The following is an 18,901-nucleotide window of genomic DNA, read 5'->3' on the forward strand; positions in this document are numbered from 1 at the left end:
AAAATTATCACAATTATGCATAATATTATCTGAAAAGGCTATTAAACTTTGTTCTTTGGGTTTTAAGCCAACTCCAAACTATAAACCATCAGGTTCAATCTCGAATTTACATGTGGGATGTAAATTATCTCACATTTGTTCTTACAATTCCCTCTGAAGCATCTGGTATTAGTCATTGTCACAGACCCCAGGTCTAATTCAGCACAGCTGTTCTTCAGTCCTCCAGGCCATAAAATTGAAACTGTATGAGTTGCATTATGAAATTCTGTCTTACAGTGATAGTGTTAAAACTACCAACAATCTTTGTGTACACACTATGATAAGGAAACCATTCATGAGTCTTGTCAAGTGCATTCCCAGTTTTACGTTCTTGTCCAAATTCAGGCTGAAATTTATTTTTTGAATCACTGCTATCCCAGTCGGCTTACAGACATACCACCATCTTCCCGTCCAAGACTTTGCCAAATAGTCCAAGATATAAGATAAACCGTTTTAGCAATGATGCAAATCATTTTCAAATACTCTCCAATCAAATAAAGCCTTTATACTCTCCCCAAAAGTTTTATATTTATTTTACCATAATGACCTGTCAATGCGAGATTCATGAAGGCTGGGGAAACAATAAACTCACTAAGCAGCCCATTTCTGAAATGGAAAATATGATTTTAAAAGGCTTAAAATACTAACAGTGGTAAATTTTAAAATCCCAAGCAATCTAGGATCCAATGACCCTACAGAAGAAATTTATGCATTTCAAGAATATCTGAGACTCACACAGGCACTACAAGACTTAAAGAAAAGAATCCATTTGATTTCTTCCTGAAGTAGAAGCTCACTACAAATAATATAAGCCAATAAGCGTAACTGTCAGGTGTTCTAGTAATCATAAAACGGCAGATTGCTAGCTACCATTAAATTATTTATCAAACGATTCCAAATCTCATCATCAAATTCAGTGCAGCCGGCCATTCAAACTGCTTCTAATAAATTATTTGATATGGCTCTAAAGGGAAGCATGAGTTACTTGGAAGCATTCACTAATAAGCAGTATCATACTAATGTTATGAAATTCTAACCAGACATGTCCAGAAGTGACATATGATGAATGACATTACAAATATATTATCCTCCTTTTGAAGTATTATCAGCAAAGTCAAAGAATTTATGCAAATTAAGTCAAGTAATTGTGGCAGTTGTATTACAATGGAGAACATGTACATTTTTTTCAGCACAGCTGAAAAACATTTTTTCCACCGTACTAAAAAGGTGCCTGCATTACTTACCACATCAACAGCATCATAAATATCAGCCAAGGCTTCTCTAGAGCATTAAACGATACCCATATAGTACAAAGGCAAGTTCCTAGTGATAATAGGCTGTACTCCATTGTTCAAAGCATATCGCTTCCTGAGGAAACCCTGTTTCAAGATTAAAGTCTAAAAGGTTTCCTTTCATTAAAATATGAGTAGACTCTTTGTCATTCAGAGAGGCTATTTGACGCTTAAATCAGTCAAAGGACTTTAGCAAAAGTTGGGAGCAAACTGTCTCAAATTCAAGTTAATGAATGCTAAGTCAATGGAAGAATAAAAATAGGTAAGTTATTCAAGACATTTATTTGATTTAAAAAAAAAAAAATCTTCACTGATAACAGTGTTATTTTGTGAATATTAATTTAATACCCCAATCTGCTATTAACCACATTCCATAAAATGGGAAGTTTTAAGCAACTATTGGGAAGAATAAATTTCAAATTCATGATTATGTGCCCTGTAATTGTGACCCTAAATGAGAACCTCATCTCAGAAACAGAATACCACACGTTCTCCATATTCAATCCAAATTACTCAAATTCAGCATTTTTCTAATGTAATGTTTATTAACATTTTAGAAGCATACAGCTGAAAAACGTATGAGGAAGGTAATCTGGCTAAGGACAATTTTTGAACAGTAAATAAGAGCCATGTTAACATTCAACTTATTTGCTAGGAATTACTTGTTGCACCCAAAACTCTTTAGAAATTGTCACAGAAATCCGCAAACTTCAGCACTCTAAAATCTAGTAATAATGCTGAGATTGACATAGTGAACCCATCAACCCACAAGTCTAAAACATTGGCATGGTTTCCACTGGTTACTAGAACTGCAGATCCACGTGGCCAGGATCACCCATGGATGGATGTGAGGTGCAACCTGACAGGGCAAGAGGAAACGGAAACAGGCTGCAACTCAGGAAACTGCACTCAGATATAAGGAAAAGATTTTTCACCATGAGGGAGGTCAAACACTGGCACCACCACAGCGAGAGATGTTGTGGGATCTCCTCCTTTGGAGAAGCTCAAAACCTCATCTGGACAAGGCCTGAGCAACCTGATCTAAATGAATCTGCTTTGAAGGAGGTGGCTGGACTAGATGATATCCAGAGGTCCTTTCCAACCTGAAATACTCTACAATACTATGATTACTATCCTTTTTTTTTTTTTTGGAATACCTCTACTTTTCCACTTACACTTTGAGAAGTCTCCCGTCTATTTGGGCTGGATTTAACATACAAATCAGAATTCTCCTTTGTGAAACATCATGTCTATGTCACTAATATATACTATATAAACTGGGGGGAGAGGCTAACACACCAGAAGACTGTGCTGCCATTCAGAGGGACCTGGACAGGCTGGAGAGCTGGGCAGAGAGGAACCTCCTGAAGTTCAACAAAGGCAAGTGCAAGGTCCTGCACCTAGGCAGGAATAATCCCATGCCAGCAGGACAGGTTGGGGGTTGACCTGTTGGAAAGTAGCTCTGCCGAGAAGGACCTGGGAGTGCTGGTGGACAACAAGTTAAACATGAGGCAGCAGTGTGCCCTTGTGGCCAAGAAGGCCAATGGTCTCCTGGGGTGCATGAGGCAAGAGTGTTGCCAGCAGGTGGAGGGAGGTGATCCTGCCCCTCTCCTGAGCCCTGGGGAGGCCTCACCTGGAGTCCTGTGTCCAGTTCTGGGCTCCCCAGTACAAGAGAGACATGGCCCTACTGGAGAGAGTCCAGCGGAGGGCTACCAAGATGATTAGAGGGCTGGAGCACCTCTCCTCTGAAGAAAGACTGCGAGAGCTGGGCCTGTTCAGCCTGGAGAAGAGAAGGCTGAGAGGGGATCTCATAAACGAGTAGAAGTATCTGAAGGGGGAGTGTCAAGAGGATGAGGCCAGTCTCTTCTCTGTGGTGCCCAGTGACAGGACAAGAGGCAATGGCCACAAACTGAACCACAGGAAGTTCCACCTGAACCTGAGAAAAAACTTCTTCACTGTGAGGGTGACAGAGCATTGGAACAGGTTGCCCAGAGAGGTAGTGGAGTCTCCTTCCCTGGAGTTATTCAAAACCCGTCTGGATGTGATCCTGGGCAATATGCTCTAGAGGACCCTGCTTGAGCAGGGAGGTTGGACTAGATGAGGTCCCTTCCAACCTCAACCATTCTGTGATTCTGTTAGGTAGGTTATATCATTTATTTTATGGTCAATAAAGCTGGTATATTTTATTATAATTCTGCCACTACAATCAGTTGAAATATAGTAGCTAAAGCAAAATCAAAAGGGTAATTGACAAAATAGTAAGCAGTACTATTACTACTCCTTCTGTCTGTACCACCAACATATTGCCAATGTTCTCAATAGAAGTGCCAGTATAGAAATAGAGAAAAACTGCAGGACAAAAAAGCTCATGTAACCCTAAAAAAAGACAGGTCACATGCATACATGAATGAGGTATGCATACGTATATGGATCAGACCTTGCATCTCACACTGAAGACAGCCTATGAGAAAGACAAAGCAAGGAGTACCTTCATTCATGTGCTTAAGTTGTGACCCTAGATCTTTCAAAATAAAGAGTAAAGTGTAATGCATGCAAAGTGTAATGTCCAGAACGTACCTGCAGATATTAACAGATCCTTAAATTCTTTGGCTACGTGACCGGAATGTTTTCAATATATAAAAATACATATTGGCCTTTGCTTAAAAAAACCAAAAAACACATGCCTGCACTTGCTATTTTTCATAGGTAAACAATTCAGCTCTTTGGAAAGACAGCACAGACCTAAAGGACAGTAATGCACGGGAGCCAATGCCCTACAAAAAGGGCACTACTTAATCATGACCGCAATAATTAAAAAAATAAAAATAAAAAAAGAAACCCACAGAGACCTTCAAAAAACAAAACAAAATAAACACGTCGGGGCCTCCAAATTCACTTTCCCCACTACTGAAACAAGGCTTACGCTATTTATAAACACACTCAGATGAGAGGCACGGCTAAAAATAAGTTTGCTGGCACCCCCGCAGCCCGCCGAGCCGCCGCGGCCCCGCACGCCCCCGAGGCCCCAGCGGGGGCAGGAGCCCGCCGGCCCCGGCCCCGGCCCCGGCCCCGGCGGGGCCCCGCCGCCGCGCGGGGAGCGGCTTTTGTTCGGCGGCCTCGAGGCGGGCGGCGAGGGGGGCACCGGCCGCCCGAGAGACAACAAAGCGGGCGGCGGCGGCAGCGCCGAGGGATGGGCGGGGAGCGGCGGGGGGCCCCGCGGCGCGGCGTGGCGCGGCGTAGTCAGGGGCTGCGCGGCGGCGCCGCCGGGGACAGGGCTCCCACCGGGTGCCCCGAGGCGAGGCGGGCGGCGGAGGCTCCGCGGCAGGGCGAGCACCGCCTCCGCCCGCATCCCTGAAACTTTCTGCCGGGCCGGGCGGCGAAGAGGCGCCCGGCAGCGGGGCCGGAGATCCCCCCCCCGCCCCCGTATCCCCGCCCCTTCTCTTGAACCGGGGCACGGCTGAACACCGCCTCTCTCCGGGCACCCGCCAACACCGGGGACGCGCCGGCCGCGGCCGCCCGCTCCGCTCCCCACACGCGGCGGGGACGGGCGCCGCCGCCACCCGCTCGCTCGCTCACTCACCCGCGCCCGGCGACAGCCGCGACCGGCGCTTCCTCCCCGCCCCGTTCGCTCCTGTCAAGTTGAGCCCGGCCTCCCTCCGCCCAGCCCCTCCTCCCCGGCCGCCAGCTGGCGTCGCCGCCGCCGCCCGAGCCCGCCCCTCCGCGCGGCCGCCCCGGGCCCGCCCCCGCTCTCACCTGGCTCCTCCTGCCGCCGCCGCTGCCAACGGCCGGGCGGGGCACGGGGGAAGATGGAGGCGCGGGGGCGGCTCCGGGCGGCTCCTGGCAACGGCGGGAGCGCGCGGCCCCGCCCGCAGCTCCTGCGCGAGGCGGGGCGGCCGCACCCCCCCCGCCCCGCCTCACCCCACCCCGGCGCCTCGAGCGCGGGCGGGCGGGCGCGCGCGCGCGAGGGTCAACGGCCGTTGGCTACGGCTCCGTTTTTGCCCTTTAACGGAAGACTCTGAGCGACGCGAGCGGCGAAGTGTCTGGGGAGCCGGAGGCGACGCTCCGGGCGGGAGCTGCCTCGGTGTGGAGGTGTGAATGCTGCCCAGGAACGCACAACGCGTCTGGGGTCAAATAACGCCCCTCCGGAAGGGAGATGCTACGTTGTAGGTAACAGGAAAATGGCGAAGAGGGCTTTAAAGGAGGTATAAAAAAGCAGGAATGTGAAGTGCAGTCGGTAAAAGGTTTAAGGGAAACACACTGCAGCTGGGCAGGGAGTTCGTGAAGCTGAAATCCCAGCAGAGGTGTGCGTGTAAAGTGAGTCAGGATGGCAAAATGAAATCATGAGGCAGAAGAAGGAGAAGTGCACAATAAATACACCTGCTCTGCAGCTGGAAAGGAGCAGGAATCTGTATGCACTGGTGAGGTGCTACTGTGTTAGCTGTTAAGTGTGTGAGCCAGGGAGAAACTGTTAAAAGATTGGGTTTAAAATGTGCAGTGTCAGATGACTTGTAAGGTGAGAGTATGAAAGGAGTCACCTGTTAAATACTGTGTATGCTATTCATGTTGTTTTATATCATTTTTCTTAGAAGGCTAGGGAAGTTCACATTCTGAAAAGGCTGTTCTAATATTTTATAAAGGTGAATGTGCTGGCTGGGGAAATGAAAAGTTTGTCAGCGGTGAGGCAGCAGGGTTTATACTAATGTCTACTCAGATGTAGGAAAATAGGTCTTAGAAAAGTAGTTTGGTGTCTTTTTGCTGAGGGGAAAAAAAACTGTTCTTTGAACAGTGTAGTTAATGAGGCCTCATTTTCTAGAGTGGGAGATCTGTTTCTCCTCCTACCTTCCACTGGTACCTACCTTCCACTCCTGCCTTCCTACCTTCTGCATCTTTCCCTCCCGCCAAAGCAATTTGTAGTTTTTTTTCCCATGCTCGCTACATATCAGGCTGGCATCCAAGTGCAGAGCCATATGCGTACTCAGCAGCTGGTCAGTAGGCAATGTGCCATTATTAATCTTTCCAAATTAATGACGGGTTCAAGTAAAACAGTGAAACTAGTGGTGACACTAATTGGTGGAGAGACTAATTGAGGTGTCGCTTCTCCTTCTCTCTGAATTCTCATGAAACTTTGCAGAATATACCAGTCTGAGACACGCTATCACCTCTCTTCATTTTACCTGCCAGATTTGGTTCAAATTGTCAAAGGCTTTAAAAGTCGTTAGGGGTGTGTGCTGATAAACAAAGGGACAGAATAAATAATGATCACCTAAATCCCACACCTGTTAGGATGCCAACCTAAAATCAGCCCATGTATAACTTATATTAGCTATAGCTCTTCATCCATTGTAAATCATATGTTAGCTGTATTATAGTAATTAGTTTTAAAATTAATACACTTGAATTGGAGAGAGTAATTATGAATGAGAATTCTCTATCCAACAAGGACCTACCTAACAGGGTGTCAGGCTGATGAAAAAGTAGGTGATGTTGACAATATATCATCTATATGCTCTCTGTGTTGCACACTACTACCATGCAGCACAGAACTGCTGTGCCCCATTTGGGAAGAATGGAATAACAGGGTTTCACCTTTTAGTGTCTGCCCTTGTTCTACCATGCATGCTCTTAAATATTATAGGTCTGTCAGAGTAGTTAAAACCCTATCATATGTCCTAGAGAGGTCATATGCTCAAGGTTAGTAAATATTCAGAGTGAGGAGGTAAGAAATAGTGTTTTCTACACAGGTAACCATCTAATTCAGTGCTTCAGCCTACCCTCAGATCTCATCAGTGATATTCTGAAGGAAAAATGAATGATAGATATTTACACCTGAGCACCAATATTCTCCCTTACTGTGTATTTAGGTTGTCTGTTCCGTTTTCCTGGTTAGCCAGATTTATGTTGTTTCTCACTGGATCTCTGTACTGTGCATGGAAGTCATTTGTTTTAGTCTGGAAATAGCTCATCTTCCCATACCCCTATCTTGAGAATTATTGTATGAAAAAAATCAGCCTCTTCATTTTTGTTACAGAAGGGAATTGTAGCTGAAGGGAATTCAGCTTACCGTAAGTCTGACTCTTGCTTAGCATAAGTGCCTAAAGTAGGTGAAGCCTGCAGGCTTCAGGGACTGAACTGTAACCCGAAGAACATTGCTGACGATGCAACTGCAAAATCAGCTAGCACCAGCCCTCAATTACATTGAGACATTTTTAGACTTTGACCTCTGTAACAATTAAGTAAGGAAGGTACTGTGTAATTAGCACAGAAGAAAGGATATTCTGAGGAGATACAGGAAAGGAGTTGTCATTAGCCATAGCACCTGCAATATCTTTTCAAGCTGCACTGTCTTGTAGGTTGATGCTAGCTTCCTGGAGAGCATTGTGGAATTTTGCAGGGTGCCTTTTTGCATGGCAACCCACATGCAACTCCCAAAGCCACTGGGATCCAGGAATTTAAAGGTTTTACAAACAATATTCTTCTCTGAGAGTGAATAGTATGGGCAGCAATTTAAATCTTGGCTGATTACCTAACCGAGGCTGATAAACTAACCGATGCAGCTGAACCACCATAGGACTGGTTGTAATTGCTGATTGTGGATGCCGGGACAAGAGCACTACCCTTGGGGGGGAAAAAGAGAAGAGGGGACATTGTGCCTTGAAGAGGCTTCAGGAAGCCCCAGTGTCTCTAGGGTTACTGAATTTGTAATAACATATAATTAAGACTGCTGTTAAAGCCGTAGCTTAGACTAAAGCTGTTTTTTCTAATGTTTGTAGAAATCAATTTTGATAACTGGCTCCTACCTGTAGAATGCAACTCCATCCATATATCTTCAGGGTATGAAAGGAGAGGGCTATGACAACATAATGCTATATAGGAATATTACTCTTTGAAAATACTGACCTTAGAAGAAGGCTGAAACCCATTTTGATATTGCCTGAGGAGGTTCAATATGTTAGAGAGTGATTGTCTGCAAAAGGGCCATAATTAAGGGGGTGTCACTCAAGTGCCCCCAGTACAAGATTTTCACGCCAAGATTCTTTTAAAAGATGTAAGAAGGATATAGATGGATGTTCATGGGTTTGGCTCTGGTTTGTGTGTTAGAATGATTTTAGTATGGGGTTAGGATGCTGTATTTCCGGTATCACACTCTTCATTGTTCACATAAGTAGGAAATCTCATTCCTCAAAAGCAGAGGGGCATCATCCAGCTTTTTTGCTCTCCAGCCAATAAAACACAATCAATTCTGTTTGTTAATATGCCAAGAATATCATATAGTAAGAGAGAGAGGTGCTTATCTCAGGATTTCACCTGTTGGGTAATCTGTTCAGCCATTTGTTAAGGTGTGGATCAAAACCTTGCTAGAACAAAATGCTAGGAGGCAAGAGCAGTATAAGCTGAGGGAGAAAATGTGAATAAGCAGAATATGATGATAGAGGGCTGTGTGGTGATGAAGGAATAGAGGATTTTGGTGTGTATCTTTCAGAAAAGAAAATGAGTGAAATTAAGGGAGAGATTGGAAGTACAAGAAAAGTCTGCATGAAGTAAGGAAATGGAGGGTGCTGAAAGAAACTCAAACAGGAGACTGAGGTTTAGGAGGAAGCTAGAATGATAGGGAGGATGGAAAGAGACAGGTGAGTTGAGAAAAAGAGCATAGCATTGAGGAAGAAGAATAAAAATATGTTGAAGGAGAAACAGTGAAAGAAGATAAGGTAATACAGGAAGATACAGAAAGTATTGGGTAAGTGAAAGTGGGCACCAAGACAAAAGATTATGAAATGGAAAGCTGAAGGAAATTCTGAAGGATACAAACTAATGTGGAAGAAATGCAGAACTGGAAGCTGTGCAAGAAGGGTCACGGATGGAAGAGGATGGAATGGAGTAGTTGACCTCTTAAGAACCCTTCTGGCCTTATTTTTTATCTGTCTAATGACAGTGGCAGCTCTCAATAAGACTTAGTAATGATACTTGCAAGAGAGTCCCTTGCAAGAGAATGAGAATGCCTGTGTTCTTGCAAGGATACTGAAGGTTGAATTTCAAACCTGAAATGATTACTCACAAGGAGTGAAAGCTGGGTGAAGAACTGGGAGCTGGGTTGTCATTTAACAAAATGACCTAGGCACTTTTACAGAGGATGTAATTTGTCTGGGAGCCCTCCATAAAGCTCAATGTATTTCAGAGTATTTTTTTAATGTTTTATTTCTGTGTCTTTTGGCTTTAAAAATGTCTATTTTGATAACTTAACAGTTATTCTGAAAGCTCATGTAATACAAATTTTATAGCACAACTTAAAAAGGGAAGGAATTTCACATACTGACAAAAAGAGAGTGATATGGCATGTCAGTTTGGGTTCTCCTGGTTTCTTCATTTCTCAGTAACCAGGGAAACCAAGATACACGCTTGAAATGGATGCCTAGAAAAATCAGCCAGAGTTGCAACTGATAAATTATCAGTTTGATGTTAATGACACTTTTCTCCTAGTTTGGGCATTTTAGTACACATAGCAGCAGAATATTGTTGCAATGTCTTTTGGAAGACACAACAGCTAACGTGGCTTGTAGTTCCCCACCTCTTCTACTTCCTCACTGTTCTTCAACCGAAGCAACGGCTTATGCACAATGGAAGACAAAGGAAACCTTTAGAAAGTTTCATAAAGCATCTTTCCACCTGACCCTTCCTTATAGAGTACAAGTGCTCTTCAGCTGCTACATTGCATTTACTTACAAGTTACTGACACTTAAAGGTCAACTCTATCTGCTCACAACAGTTGTGACAAGTGTCAAGTAAGTGATTTTTTTGCAAACTCCTTTTTCTACATTGATAAATACTAAGTTAACAGAGGGATAAGAGAGGAAGCTGTTATCGCCAATAGCTGACACTCTTCCTGACATTGAGAATTCTAAGTAAAATGCATATGTCTAACATAACATCATATTACTTTAGGCAGAGCTTGTCCATTTATTTTCATTTAAGATAATCCAAGAAAAACTTATTTTCACTCACTGAAAGTCAGGATCATGGAAATGAACGGAAATTACATTCTCAAATACAGTCTCAAATATTTCCAGTGACTGGAAACGACCCTACCTTTTAAAAAATTTGTATTTTGTTTGTAGAGTCTTCAGTCCAGAACTATCTTGTTCAAACAATGACATTTCAAGCAGAAATTTGACCACTTTTAAGTCATCAGATTTGGAAGCTGACCACTGTCGGTTTTGTTAGTTAAGTGTGGACGGATTGAACAGGAAGATGATGACAGAGCTGGATTTGGCATCTGTCAGAAGTGAGCAGGGAAGATATGGTTCCTGGCTGTGTATTGCCAAGACACCTCCTGGTCAATGTCCCACCTGGAGACTCAGCTTTGGGAATATAATGGAGGAAATATATTTTGATAATGACCTTCATCAGTTCATGAAGCACTGTGTTGAGGTGCTTATATTCACCATGGAGGGAGCATATGTCCTTCAGATGCCTTTCTAAAAACTCTGCTTACTGTGTATCTGCTTCTGAATTACACTGATTTTTCTGTCAGGGGAACCACAAGGTAGAAACTTGTTGCCAGAGTTTGAATTAATCATGCTGCAGTTGTTTGTCCCCTCTAAAGGACTCAAGGGTGCAATTCTCTGGGGCTCTTTACTGTTCTTTGTCGTTTATACCAGTGCAAAGGGTGTGCCAAAAAGGTAGTGCTTCATGACACTTCGCACAAATAACTTCCGTAGTAGCATCCTTTGATTCAGAGCAATTATGAATAGGGTCATGAAGTGAGTTGGGAAATTAATCCTAAAGAAGTAGTTGTAGTTGTAAATACTAGATTAAGCACTGAAATGATGTTCCCAACATGAGAACATTTCAAGAGTTGTAAGGAGTAAGATGTCACTAGCTCAATATGTACTGCAGAGGTTTTATCTCTGTGCTTCTTCGCTGATCTGCACTTGATTGACGTTGCTGGGTCTTGAGGGAGACATATGGGAACCTGACTTCACTCTGCTTGCTTGGGTTTGTGTGTAGCAGCATTACCAAGATAATGGCACACAAATACTTGTTAACGTTTGGAGAGAACAGAGACCCTAATATTAGAACTAAGACCTCTCATGCTCCCCTGGGAACACTGTCAAGAACGGTAATAAGCAGAATGTGTTAACACAGAGACTCTTTAAAACACTGTCTCTGACTGTTGTTATATCTTGTATCAAATGTTCTACTGCATCAGTAATGCTAGGGCTGGCTGGATATTACTGCAGAATGAGTCAAATAGTGCATAAGAAACCTGTCTCACTTGCATTTGGCAATGTGTATACCACTTACATTTTATAGGTATTATGTCTGCGGAACCTGAGTTTCCCCAAAGCGGGGAATGAGACCTTTTTTACTAAGATTGCCAACTCATTAAAAGCCATAGGGTTGAGGTGCCATGCCTAGGTATGGGCCACTTGAGGAAGAATAGGGAGGGAACTCTATGTATGTGCTGCTCATGTAAAACTAGTGCCCTTTGCTGCATGAAACGTTGTGACGTTGTCTCTAGAAAGAAAATAGATATAATTAGGCCCTGCTTTAATGTCTGTGTCTAGGTGACTTAAGCAACTGTCCCATTACTTACACAGTTTTTTCCATTTATTACAAATGATGAAACTGTTTTGCCAATATATTAAACAGTGAAGCAATGAGCAAGAAAGGCTTTTCACCTCAGGGCAAAACACTTATCCCAAAAAATCAAACAGGCCACAGTTGAAGAAGTAGCATAAAGCAGACAGACTGTAGCCCCAGACTCTTTCATTTGAAATGCATGTTTTTGCACCTATCACAAGCATGTGTGCATGCACACAAACCCTGTGTATTTTTTTGCCTTTTAGCTAATCACTCAGGTGCTGAGCAGTAACACAGAACACCAGATTCTCCCTTGTACTCTGTATTTCCCTGGGCTGGATGGAAGAAGGACTATAAATAATACAGTCTGCTTCAGCAGCTGGTACAGCCTTCATTCCTAGTTTATGTGGGTGGAAAATTAATTCTGCAGCCCCCTCCCTTCTACTGCCTCCTGTTCCTCTGCATCCTTCTGGCATGAAGGAATCACCTCCTTACACAGTGCCATTCAGTACAACACCGATAGCAACGACTCTCATCTTTGCTAGTGGATGTGCTAATGACTGCAGAGCAGCAAGGATGGAGCTGTATGAATCAACAGTGTTTTTACCTTGTCCGTGATTAGCCATTTCCACAAACAAGTGAAGATGTGAAGGGCTGCACACACTTGCGGCTCTTCCAGATCCAAAAAGTCCTCACAGCTTCCACTTCCTTCTGCCTTCAGAGCCAAACACACAGCAGGAGAGGAGTTTCTAGGTTACCTTTCTGATGTCATTTAATTCTATACCTAAAGTCATCACATGATGTGTTCTGCTATAGTAATCTCATGGACTCTGTTGCTTAGGCTCATTTTACATAAATGCTTAGTGTGTGACCATCCTAAATTGAAACTGGTTATTATTAAGGGCTCTCTTTTCTTATGCAATACAGTCTTTGTAGTAGGAAGTCATCATTTTTAGGGCCGTTGACAGAACTTATTATCTAAAAGCTTATGTTTAGATAGATTAAAAAGTGGTTAGATATTTTAAACAAGGAGATTTTTTACCCTAGAACACTATGACTAAAAATTCCTTTATGTTTAGTGTTCAGTGGGGACACTTTATCTTTAAGCATATTTACAATTTGATTTAAATCTTTGTGGCAATGGTAATAATATTTTTTTTCATTTTATTTCTTCTTGATTTGGCTTTCTGAAATGACAGATAATGTTTCTTTGAGCTAGCAGAATGCTGGCTCACAAACAGACCTGACCCAGTTCTGAGCCCCCACTTCTAATAAGTTTGGTCTGCCCACCCATGGTGACTGAGGACATGGTTTTGGAAACAAACTTAAAAAAAAATGCTTAGGTTAGTAAATTAATGAATTGGTTGGAAATTAACTGCTGGCTCATGAAGGTTTCATTAGTAATTATATTTGTCAAAAGCTGAACTTACTCCAAAAAAAAAACCCCAAAGCTTGCATACATTTACTAAATTACCACATGAAAATAATGTCATAAAATGTGGCTTTGGGGGACATGCTGTAAGGAAGTCGATATTCTTTTTGAAACCTGACTGAAAATGTTTTCATCACTTACATTTAAGGCTTTTGAGTTGAACTGGGTATTTGGTGATTTGGACTTAAGTAGAAGCCCAGGAATATATATGTAGCTTTTGGAGGATGCTATTATCTGTGTATTCATTAGGAATCATGATTATAAATATTACTGAAAAATGCACGCTACGTCTGCTTTTAAACAGACGTTGTCAATAAAACCTTCTACTTCATAAAACTTCCTGCTTATCTCTGTTACTGCTGTCATCTTGAAATATTAACACTGAAAGGAACATTATTTACTTGTGTCTGCTTAGTTACTATTTGAATTTCATTTTGCTCACAAGATGAAATATAACTTTTTTTTTCCAGTGTGTTTCAGTCCAAATATCTTCTATGAATACTCAGTTTTAATTGTGATGCAGCACAGGAATATTTGAATGAAAAATTATGGGTTTTGCAAAAAAATCATGAATAATGGCTTTCAGATCTACAATTAGAGTAATGTGGGAGAAAAATATTTGTTAGTTATTTCCATATTAAATATTTCTTTCCCTCCTTTTTTTCTTCATCCTTTGATAGAGTCCTCATTAGCACTGGTTTGAGGGAAAAGAAGTCCTTTGTCTCTGGCCCTCCTTGCTAATACTAGCACAAATATTCAAATTTATGTTAATGCAGTTCAAGGAGCATTACATGAATCTCCAGCTGTGCTCCCATTACCTGTGTAAGCTAATTTAAATGTGATCTGCTGCCAGAAGTGGCCCATGCTCTCCCCCAGCACTGCCTGCTGATTCCTGGCCTCCTCTTACAGCAATGCTAGCTCCTGCCTGGTTATTCAGTGAACTGAATTGGGGCAGTGGTGTAGCTGAACGGTAGCCATGCAGAAGAAGCTAACTTAGCAGCAGGCTCTTAGATTGGCTGCGGACTGTTGCAGTCTCAGTGAAAAGAAAAAGCTGGGCAAGTGTTTTAGGTAAAATTTCTTTGCTATCTTTTCCTGTCCGTAGCATCACAAGAAAACATACATTATTAGCCTACAGTTTGGAGTATAAAGGTAGTCAATTCCATCTCTATAAGATGGCCTGTATGATCAGATTCACTAAGAGAGCTGAATTAAAAATGATCATCTAGCTAATTGTCTGCAAGATACCAATCTGAAGGAGCTGTTTTGGTTGAGTAGAACCTGAAGTATTATGATATTGAAAAATATTAAAAACATGTAAATGCCGTTCCTATAGGATGACCCAGAGGGCAGCAACAGCTTGAGACGATTGGGCAAGAGGGACAGACAGCGTTTCAGCACAAAGGAATGGAGACGGGGTGCAGGGAAGCACCTTGAGCAGAGCTATTCCTTCAGAACACCTTTTCTGATTGCATAGCCCATCTGTTAAAGCCATGTACTGATGAGAAGAACTGCTTGTGTGATTGTGAAGAAAGATCAGTAAAACAGTTCCATCAAAACCACTTGGAGACAAAAATCCCTAGACGCTACTCCGTGGAGAGAGTGGGAGCTTAACTCCTAAGGCAGTGGGTCTTGACTCTCTGCCAGCCCAAAACTGATTTACATGACTCATGTTAAAAGACCCTAGGATATCATAGCAGAGTAGTTGTACACCCCCAAGCACAATTGTAAACTGTCCTGTAGGTATGAAACAGTGGAAATTCAGTCAGTGTGTTATTGCAACTTCTGTGTTTGGTTATTCCAATGCTGGAATAACATTTCTCTCACACTAAGTGGAGATGATTTCAGGGAACTTAGGGCCGGTTTTGTAGTAGAGAGCAATGGATTGACGTTTCCTACTCTGACTATTTTCGTACGCAAGCTACGCAACAGATTGAAGGAGAGGAAGTAGTAACAGAAATTTCACAGATACTTCATTTAAAGCACTCCTGCTTTTTCATCAAAAGCCACACTTTTGCCTCTCTGTCCCTTTGAATTTCTTGTATAAACTCATGGCTGGAGAGCCCTGTTCCCATCTCATCCCATCCATCTGGGAAACCTCCTAGCTCTAAATGGCTCATTTAAGACCACCCAACCTTCAAAAGTGGAGCTGAGGGACTCTTTTCCTTTGAATAACTGTTCTGCAATAAAAAGAAGCTTCAGAAAATATTTGCACGGGCTGTCAAAGAACGCTTTACCCGGACATTATTCTCTCAGTAGCTGTTAGGGTGAAAAGCAAGTTTCAGTCTGAGTGGTTATATATAGGAGATTTATGAAATTTATGTCATTAACATTTTCACTGTAAGCATACTGATAAATAAATTTTTAGTAACTTTTTTGCACTTAAATTGTACATTGATCTATCCACATATACTATGTTTAAAATCACTCTCTACATACAGTTTAGTTCTTCGTCTCTTGTAGTTGATATTGTTCAAAATCCAAATGCCTCTAATGCTTTTACATTTAATACTGCCTATGTTGAAAAGCAGGAGAATGAGTAGTCCCTGGGGAGCTGGATTGTTCCTAACCGGCAGTCCTGTGCAGAGGCTGGGTTGTGTCAAAGGGCCTCAAATTCCTGCAGTGCTCAGGGAGGTCACGCTGCAGTCACAGCTCTGTTACGCTTTCGATAGGTGTGCAGGAGCTCTCCTTGCTGCATGACCAGCTGCTGCTTACTGATGCAAAAAAAAAAAAAAAAAACACCCTTACTGGTTGTGTCTGCAGTCTTGTTATACTGCTTATGCCAGTTCCCGAAAGAATACATTCCCTGGCTTTTCCCTTTGCCTGGTATCCCTTGGATAACCCTTGGCCATATTCTCAATGCATTGAGGAATGCCTGACCCAAGCTGTGGCTGATTATGGTGATGTGACACCTCGGTTATCCTATCCTTCTGGCATTGTATGGTGCTTCTGCCAATGCTTAGAGCTATTTGAAGCACCCAGCACTCCTTTCTCCCTTTTCTCAGTTTCATGGGTACGTCACGTGGTGACTGCTGGGATCAATGTGAATACTGAGAGACTGCAGCAAGAGCAGCTCCTTAGAGCTGCGTGCAGGTACTGCAGGGTGCAATGGGGAGTGTGAGTTAGAGCTGATGTCAGATGGGACATGTCATGGATGCCACAAACCCTGGTGGTGCACTTTTGGTGCCCGAGGGCCTCTCATGCGATATATGGTAAGTTTGTTCAGGATAGTCTACATGGAGATGCCTGAGGCACCCCTACAGGTGTAGTCTCTGGGTGAGAGTATGACATGTACTAAGTTGAAATAAAATACTGGGACTGCTGTTATTTTTAATAGTGCTGTCATGAAGCATAAAGTTTACTAAAAGTGAACTCCCTTCTGGAGACACCTTTTACCTCACAGTGAAAGTCTCCCATATGCTAGGGGTGTGATTAAGGAGCTATTGTAGCAAAGCCGGCAGAGCTGCCATAAATATCTTGTTAATTTATCTGGCTGTACTGTTTGGTGAACCTTTACAAACAGGATTATTCACTCACTGATTCCCCCATTGTGATTCTGTTGCCCCTTTCTTTGCATGGTAGCAAAAGTAAAGCAAAAGTACCTAAGATGTCAGCTTCTGAAGAGCAGTATGTCATTCAGTTACATGATGTTATTATCAGTGCACACAAAAAAGAGAGCTGCAAAATAACATAGGAATAAAATGCATATAGAGAAAAGACAGTAAAGAGCAGGGAGCATTAAAAAAAAAAAAGTGAACAAGCCTCAAAAGAGTAGAGCTTCTCACCTCTTTGCAGTAAGCTTTAACTTTAGTTCTCTGTCTAGTCCTGATGTGATGAAACAGATGATAGTGTCATAACAAGCTTCAATCACACCATGCTTCAGGATGTGCTGCACTGGTTACAGTCCCTAAAACTCTGTGTTTAGGTGGGGGTAAAATTCCCAAAATATTTTTGGGCTTTACTGTTCTTTTCAAGGAAGGAGGAACGTTATGTAGGAGATACTTTTACTATTTACACCTTGTTTTTATTAGTGAATACTGAATCACAAACAGATACATTAATTTAAAAAGTATTTGTCAACTGATGTGCATAATTACCACGCTAACATTTTACCATATATGCAGTGGCTATTTCAGTGCTTTGTTTTTCTTACGTTTTTAGGCTGCAAAACAGATAATGTTGAAATATTACTTAAACCACTGAACTCATTTTGTTTGACCTTTCAGAAACTGTTGATATTATTGATTTCTAAAGAGTAGAATCATAGGAAAAAGCAGCTTAAGTCATGAAAATGTTTTTGGTGCAACACTTTTTTAGAAATAAGAGATTCTCTTTTGAGATATAATTTTCTTAAGGCATCTGTGTATTTGAATGCAGAGACATGGTTCAGCATTCAGTCCACCACCACCATCATCTATCATACTGAAGTACATTTTGTAGATTTATGCAGACGGGAAGGTGACTGACTTTACTTTCTGTTCCATTATTCACATGTTGTCCTGAGGGTTCCTTTGTTTATATTACAGTATGCCTCATGAACAATCTTTGTTCAGAGTAGGAAAACGGAATGTTTTTATCCTGGACAAACAATGAATAATGCACAGTCTATTAGAACTATCCTAAGGGCACATACTTACTGTAAAACACTAAACTTTGAAAATAGTGAATAAGAGCATTTCGTTTTTGAAATGCATCATCCTCTGGACACAGTTTTCTATCATGGAGACAATCTAGTCTGATCCATTTTATCTTTTCTTTCAAGTAGGGAGATAATATAAATGATTACAGTTTAAAAGATCTGACTCTTCATTTGAATATCAATTTGAGTTTCAGCTGTTAGGCTTTCCAAGGCCTGAAAAGTTACGTGGGTCAGCCATTCACTGGTAAAAGTACAAGGGATTGTTCTTTGCTTCCACCAGGCTTGTAATAGAGAACCTTAAAAAACTTCCCTGTGTTGCAATCAATTGAACTGCACTTAGCGTTTTCACCATTTGTCTTCAGCTCCTGCTCCTGTGTTTCATTGTCTTTGATCACTTATAGATTGTGAAGGACAAGAAATGTTTTTATTCACTGTAATTTGTCAAAAACATTTTCTCCTGAAGCCAGCCATTAGGTTTTTTTCTATTTGCTTGTTAACACATGCCAGTGACGAAAGAGTAGAAATATTTAACACAGTACAAAGGCAGCTCTCCTTTCAGATCTTCATGGTGGGCAATTATATGAACAATCCTTGTTCAGGCACAACTGTTAGTTCTACTCTTTTTTTCTCTTTCTTTCTTTTTATTTAAAAAGTAGACAAAAAGCTGCGGAAAATTTTATGAAGAGTTATAGTAAGAAAGGAAAAAATCTCACAAATCTTTTTAGCACACTATTTTATATGCTAATAAGCTGTCTGAGCTCATATGAGGGGCAGTTTCTGAGGCCTAGAAGAAAGCAAACGTCACCCCTATCTTCAAGAAGGCGGATCCAGGGAACTACAGGTCAGCCAGCCTCACCTCCGTCCCTGGGCAGGTGATGAAGCAACTAAAATTGCTGGAAACCATTTCCAAACATATGTAGGACA

At 42.1% G+C, this 18,901-nt stretch overlaps 1 protein-coding gene across 2 annotated transcripts in view; it reads right to left on the bottom strand.

Moving 5' to 3' along the window:
* The window catches only part of FRY (FRY microtubule binding protein), a 261,215-nt gene extending 256,244 nt beyond the window's left edge, over nt 1-4,971 (bottom strand). Inside the window, exon 1 of one of the 2 annotated variants that reach the window (XM_068930112.1) lies at nt 4,912-4,971. The gene's annotated coding sequence lies outside the window, so the exon portion shown is untranslated. The remainder of the gene's footprint in view (nt 1-4,911) is intronic. The other variant, XM_068930114.1, reaches the window with a different exon arrangement.
* Between the last annotated feature and the right edge of the window lie 13,930 nt (nt 4,972-18,901).

This window comes from Struthio camelus, chromosome 1 (assembly GCF_040807025.1).
Source record: "Struthio camelus isolate bStrCam1 chromosome 1, bStrCam1.hap1, whole genome shotgun sequence".
In the NCBI taxonomy this organism is placed as follows: domain Eukaryota; kingdom Metazoa; phylum Chordata; class Aves; order Struthioniformes; family Struthionidae; genus Struthio; species Struthio camelus.